Source organism: Orycteropus afer, unplaced genomic scaffold (assembly GCF_000298275.1).
Source record: "Orycteropus afer afer isolate SDZICR_OR568_19922 unplaced genomic scaffold, OryAfe1.0 scaffold00050, whole genome shotgun sequence".
Classification (NCBI taxonomy): Eukaryota; Metazoa; Chordata; class Mammalia; order Tubulidentata; family Orycteropodidae; genus Orycteropus; species Orycteropus afer.
This window is the reverse complement of record NW_006921637.1, coordinates 2893690-2900044: the sequence shown is the minus strand read 5'-3', so window position 1 is coordinate 2900044 and position 6355 is coordinate 2893690.

Below are 6355 nucleotides of genomic sequence, written 5' to 3'. Positions count from 1 at the left end.
TGAGGTAAATGTTTAACTCACATGCCTGTACTTTGTTTGGCTGGAAACCACAGTTGTGGGTTCAATTCCAGACCTGAAGGGCAACTAGGGGCCATTGTCTCAGTGGTTACACCAGGCTCCATTGGACCAGCAAACCTGGTCCCCACCTTCTTTTTTTATTTATTTTTATTTTTATTTTTTTTTAGGGTTTTCAATGGCTGATTTTCAGTAGATTGCCAGGCCTTTCTTCTTAGTCTGTCTTAGTCTAGAAATGCCACTTAAACCTGTTTAGCATCATAGAAAACACACAAGCCTCCACTGACAAACAGGTGGTGGCTGCACATGAGGTAGCTGTACATGAAGAAATCAAATCTGGATCTCCTGCATGGAAGGTGTGAATTGTACCACTGAACCACCATTGCTATAAGGTTAGATACCTAACCCTTTTAGTTTCCTTGGATTTCCTAGCACTCAGTCCCAAGCAAGAAGCTCAGTGAGAGAGCCAGTTCCAGGTGGTGACAAGCAGCTGGGACATTTCAAAAAGATAGAATTTGGTGGCTGGGGATGAGAGAGGCCAGTTGGGAAGGAGGAGCCCATTCCTGATGGGGCTCATCCTCTCCCACAAATCAATTTTAAAAAGTAAAGTTTTATTTACTTGGTGTCTTGGCTTCAAGGCCATCCTGAGAGACACAGAGAAGGCTCAGCCACAGGAAGCAGAAGTGTGGGCCAGAATGGGAGTATTGCAGGTTCTCACATGAGTTAGCATGAATCATAGCCTAGGCCTCTTTCTAGTTACACAGTGCCAGTGCCCTAGTTTTGTAGCCACCCTGATCTGCATACAATAGGGCTGATTGCAGGCCTGGCTAGGGTAGCCACAGTGGCAGCCAAACTGTCCAGAGACCTCAGTCTCATCCATATTCTCAACTGCTGATTCCTTGTCTTCTGAGCAGCAAATTGCTTCCCTCAGTCCCTGTGGAGAAAGCCTCACTGAGCTGGCCCCAGGCAGGCAGGTCCTCCCCTCAAAGACCGGAGGCTCCACTGTTGACATCATGGCCAATGAGTGAGGAAGAATACCAAGAAGGGTGACTCAACAATCTCACCTCTTCTGAACATAGGAAATGTTGGTTCTTTAGCCAGGTGTACTGCATTCTTTTGTGCCAGCTCAAGCCAGAGCCACTGAGATTCTAACTGGGATGAGGCATGGTCTCCCAATATGCCTCTAACACCTTCTGTAAATCTCCTGTTGTTGTTGTTGTTGTGTGCCGTCGAGTCGGCCCCGACTCATAGCGACCCCTCCTTGGGTTTCCGAGGCAGTATCACTACGGAAGTAGGATTGCCCAACCTTCCTTCCGAGGAGTCCTAAGGACTCATAAAATAAAATGTAAGACAAAATCGGATCAATTAGTCATTTAGTGAGAAAATTTTCAATCTTTTTTAAGTGAGTAAGAAGTACAGGCTGAGGGGTCTTGGCTGGCATCTGACTAATGAAAGACAGATTTGGATAAAAAAAAATGTGTAAAGCTTCAAATGCCAGGCTACTGCCTTGGCTGGTATCAGAGGGGGAGCATTGAAAGTTTATAATTAAAGGAAAACAAACACAATTTTCTCATTCCAGTACTTTCTCATGGATGCCAGATTCAGCAAACTCTGGTGTTCTCCAACATGGGAGTGAGGGGTGGCGGTGGGATGTCTCTGAGGACCAGGCCTTGGCTGGGAGTGGAGGGGCCTCATCTATAGGGCCTGTCCTGACCATTCAGTGTGCTGTGTCAGGGGCCTCTCTGGCAGCTACACTATATCCTCTAGGAGGCAGTAAGGAAACTGAGGCAGGGCAGCTGGGCAGGGTTAGGATGACATAACCTTGTCTTTTTAGGTCCAGGGCCCTCCCTCATGGTGTGGCCTGTGCAATAAATGGACCCATAGCTCAGCCACTAAAACTAACACACCCAGCACGCCTTACCTGCAAACCAGCGAGTGACCTACATCAATCACTGAGTGTCTCTTGTGTATAAGACAGAGTGGGGAGATCAGGATACAGAAAACATGGTTTGGGTCTTCCAAAAGTGAAATTATGAAGTGAGACACATGCTCATTAGAAGTTCCAGAAACAGCCAGAGGATGGTTGTAGATAATAAGTGAGTAGATGGTAGGAAGGCTGTGGGAAGAAGTAGAGCTTGAACTGGGACTTGAGGTATAAACAGAACTAAATGGGATCACCAGTGGATGGGAGAGTTCTCTGGATATGGTGAGAAAAAGGAGTAGGTAAGAAATGTACAAGACACATTTTGGAGAAAGTGGATGTTCTAGGATGGCTGAATGGAGGACTCATGCTGGGGGCAGTGAGAAATAAAATGCTAAAGGTAGGCTTAAATCAGACTTTGGACATCCTTGCAAGTCAGGCAAGGATTTGGACTGTGTTCAGAGAGGAACCATTGGAAGTTTTTGGTAAGGGGGTCAGATTCAATTACACTTCCACCATCCATCTGGCAGTGTATTGTATTTGGTGGTTTATGTGTTGTTGTGATCCTGGAAGCTATATCACTGATATCTCAAATATAAGCAGGGTCACCCATGGTGCACAGGTTCCAGCAGAACTTCCAGACTAAGACAGACCAGGAAGAAAAGCCTACTGATCTATTTCCAAAAATTAGCCAGTGAAATCCCCCTGGATCGCAACAGGATATTTTCTGATTTAGTGCCAGAAGATGAGCCCTCTAAGTTACAAGGCACTCAAAATACACAGTGGTTGCAACAATGGACTGAAGCATACCAATGATAGTGAAGATGGTGTAGAACTGGGCAGTGCTTTGTCCTTTTGTATATGAGGCCACCAGGAGTCTGAGCTGACTCTATAGCAATTAACAAAAACAACATTGAGAACTTACTATGTGCCAGGGACTGTGTTAGGTACTGGAGCTGCAACCATGATTAAGAGATAGTCTTTGTCCTCCATTGTTTTATAGTTTGGGGGACAAGACAGACAAGAAATAAATACTTTCAGTAAAATATGTTAAATGCTGTGATAGAAGTGTTCACAAGTTGTTGTCAAAACTTACAGACATGGCAATGAGTCTGCTTTGGGGTCATCAGATGAAGTTTGAGAGGGCATCTCTGAATCTCAACTCTTAAGAATGAATATAAAACTCAAGAGGAAGGGATCAGCATTGAAAAAGGCTACAGGAAGGAGACCATTGGTGGTATGTAGCTTTGGGGAAAGCAAGGAATGAAATTACGCAGTGGGAGTTTATACTTTATTCTGCAGGCAATGGAAAGAGTCAGAGAATGATGCCCCAAACCCAAGGGGAGAAGAAACTATAGCAGTAGATCCAACAAGGTGAGTGAGGGGGAGGGTGGAAAGTGGTCATTTAGGTAAATGAATGTGGTAGCACCATAGAGGATTGATTCGGTCAGGAAGATACCAGGAGATAAAGATAATCAATTAGGAAACTATTGTACTTGGCTTGGTGTGAGGTGATGAAAGTTTGAATTCAGATGGTACAAGAAGATTGAAAAGGGGATGACATATCCCTTCACAGCTATTGAGGTAGTTGAGCTTCCTTATTGATAGAGATATGTGAGTTTATCAGGTGAAGCGGTAATTTTAGTGCAGTAAATTATTCATTTTAAGTAAATTTATTAAAATCTTTTATTATAGATAAAGAAGTAGAAAATTTCCCCAACTCCCAAAGACCACCATGGCTAACATTTTGGAATATTTAGGTCAGGTCATTTTTCATGTATCAATTTTTATTTTATTTTAACATTGTTCTCATCATCCCATGTTTACAATTTTGTATCCTGCTGCATTTAACTTTCTAGTGTTTATGTTTTTCTACATGTTAAATTTATTTCAGGGATTGTGAATGTTCATATTTTCATATAAATTTACATGAAGAGGCTCTCTTCACTGCTTATTTTCCTTCCTTAGCAGCAAATTTTGAATATGAATTTCCCTTCTTTTTTCTTCCTTTATTTCTTGCCTTTTTTTAGTTCCCTCCTTGCTGCCTACCTTCAAATCCCCTTTTCCTGAGTCACAGATGGGCTTCTTTTTAAATCATCGAACATATTTGTAAGATGAACTCCATAAGAATTATCTAAGACCTAAAGTCCCAGAGGCATCTGCTGGGGAGAGGAAAGACTTTTGGTGATGGCGGGTCTCCCTTAGAGGGGCTGGTGGCTGATTACTCCAAGTCAGAGATGGTTGTGAAGGTGAAGAGGAGAGGAAGGAGAGACTGGCCACCTTCTGTAAAGATGTAAAAGTCTTTCCTAGATTGTTCTACATCCAAGAGTCTCAGAGAGAGGGAAATATATATTCTATTTAGAGTTGGTTTGTCACCTAAGCCACTGGCCCACACTTGGAAAGAGAGAGGTCTAACATTATGTAATGTTCACAATTATGTTTCATAAGAACAGGTTTGCCCTTCCCTTACTGGTTATCATTAATAGGTAGGTATACACAGCATTTCTTGTTTTCTCTCTCTCCTTCCTCTCAGCCCAGTGAGGTTTCCAAAGAGGCCTTTGTTTGGCAATCATGATAACAAGCTAACATTGTACCATGTGGTGGTCACTGTTTCCTATACTTGTGCATGTATATCTCACGATACTACAAGGGAGTAGGTACTCTCATTATGCTTATTGTACAGAAAGGTTATAACTTTTGTTCATGTTCACACAACTAGTAAGTGTCAGAGCCTGGATTTAAGCCCAGGCTTAAAAAGTTCTCTCTTAACCACCATACCAGCTCTATGTTCTCTATGTTATACTTTTTCAACCCCACAGTTGTCAAACGGAGGATATAGTTCAGGAGGAATTTTACTGCATAGGTACATACACATGACATTCAAAGCTCATTCAACTTGAACATAGATTATGCATCAAGAACTCTAAATTTTTTGTAGCTCAATTTTTGGATGACTTCTTTCTTTTGCAAGACATGGAGCAACTCAAGAAAACTACTTACTTTTTCCTAAACTATCCAGAGAATTGCTTAGGGATTTGCCTTAGCAGTACACCTGGCCTTAGAGATGTCAGGTTTTGCCTTCATCTAATATCCACAACCAAGGACTTCAGAGTAAGGACAATGTATTCCACTAGCCCAATCTAATTAGGATGCTGTAGCAACCACTAATATCTATCCCCTGTGTGTCGTAAGGAGTCCACACTCCCAACCCTCAATATCTTTCATCCTGTCCATCTATCAACTAAGAGAATAGGGAATTTATAGAGCAGGGAACTTTAAAGATCCTTTTGTCCAGCTCCCTTGTGTAAGTCTCTTGAGTTAGTTTTCTCAGTGTCAGAGCTCTGCCTGACCTCTCCCACTTGCCACATGCTTCCTGCCCCAAATGTAAGGGTTTTCATTTAACCATGATATAATGAGCTGTATAAAATTAAAAACAACCAAATACCACCTTATTTACAGTAATTTTCTATTTTTTGAAGTCGTCACAGAAACCTCTCCTTAACAACATCAACCTCCAGAGCATTGCAACCACCAAGAAAAGCCAATCACTACAACCACAATATAAATCAACCTGAAGCCCCAAGAGCTCAGTCCTCTTACGCCATTCTTATTGCAGCCTGGGATGCCAGGGCAGATAGAATGCTTAGTTTCCTTTCCAAAAACTGGGGAACTTAAAAATATCTCCAAGTAAGCAACTAGGGGTCAGAGGAATGCTTATTTACACTTGCAAAAGCTAGTTTTGAGAAGGCTTCTGGGTGTCCTCAAACCTGCACTTGTGTTATGGCTGAGTCTGGTGTGTGATGACCAGATGAATTTCTATCTGGCAGAACAACCTGGCTACAGCCCTGACTCTTCTTAAGGTGGTCTATATGATATCTTCATGTATCACGAGGTCTTGAAGTGAAACACAGGTAGCCATTTCTATCTAGAGACTAAAAAATACTCTTGAGTTTCAATGAGATTTAAATTCTCCATGCTCTCTGGCCTATTTTTTCTTAATGGCAAAATCTCTGTATAGTTTACATATTCAAATATGTAACTAAATAAAACAATCTTAATTGTAGCTAAATAAAACAAGTAGCTAAATAAAACAATCTTAATTTACTCTCTAGTTGCTTTTGAGTCTATCGCAATTCATGGCAACCCCATGTGTTCCAGAGTAGAACTACAAATAGGGTTTTCAATGGCTCTGACTTTTCAGAATTAGATTGCCAGGCTTTTCTTCCAAGGCATCTGTAGGTGGACCTGAACCACCAATCTTTCTGTTAGAAGCTGAGTGCTTAATTGTTTACAACACTCAAAAGCATGCCAAAAGGCAATGTACCAAAGGTGAGTGACCAATATGGCAGCATTGAGGATGAGAAAGACATAGAGAGTTACATGGGCAGTACAGACAACAAATATGAACCCTTTTGCATA